Below are 908 nucleotides of genomic sequence, written 5' to 3'. Positions count from 1 at the left end.
CCGAGCGATGGCTGTGCTGAGCTGGAAGTAGGCAGGCTCCCATTCCTCCCTCTCCTCCATCCCTGCCTGGCTTTTTTCAAAAAGCTGGCCAAAGCGGTCCTCGCTGCCAAACTCGCCCCAGATTGAAGTCGTCTGGGGGAAGACTTTCAACAGCGCTCGGTCTGCAGAGAGGTGGTTTGGCTGCAAAATATGCATATCGACTTTCCCTCTAACAAAAAAACCCCAACTCTAAAAATTAGAAGAAATTAGAAACAGGCGGTTGTTCGGTTCCTCTTCTGTCCTCTGTCGTGATTTATCTTTCCTCAATCAGGGCAGAGCTGAGCCAAAGCGGTCACTAGGCAGGAATTTACCGCCCCCCCGGCGCGGTGCACGGGGAGGTTTCGGGGGCGCAGGGGGCTGCCGTGCCGGGAGGTCTGGGGGATGCGGGCAACCCGCGCTTCTTGCCCCGCATCCCGCGGGGAGCCCGGGGCTCCGGGGAGTGCGCACAGCGCGGGGCAGCCACCCTCCCCACGCCTGGCCGGGCGACGTTCTGTCCACAGCCTCTGGGCATCCTCCGGACGCTCCTCTTGCAGCTGTCTTCTCACCTGGCAGAGACTTGCCACCTCCCGTCCCCTCATCGAAACCACTCTGGCTGGGTAAAGGGCGCCTTTTCAAACCTCCGCTCCCGTCCTATTCTCCCATTCAGGCGAACGAAACTTGGGTGTTCTCCACCAGGGAGGCAGAGGATGCCTTCCAGTGCCCTCCTTGTTTAGCCTGAGAGAGTTAATTTTTCCCGAAAATTTCCCGATGCCTTTCCGCGTAACAACCCTGTCCCGTTGGAACACGGAGCCGGCACTGCCCTGGAGAGACTCCAACGCCCCGGGCAGGTGGCCCCGGCCCCCCCCCCGGCGTCCAGACACACCAACTCG

This window comes from Corvus brachyrhynchos, unplaced genomic scaffold (assembly GCF_000691975.1).
Source record: "Corvus brachyrhynchos isolate BGI_N302 unplaced genomic scaffold, ASM69197v1 scaffold61, whole genome shotgun sequence".
NCBI lineage: Eukaryota > Metazoa > Chordata > Aves > Passeriformes > Corvidae > Corvus > Corvus brachyrhynchos.
The sequence above is the reverse complement of the archived record's forward strand: the minus strand, read 5'-3'. Positions refer to the sequence as shown.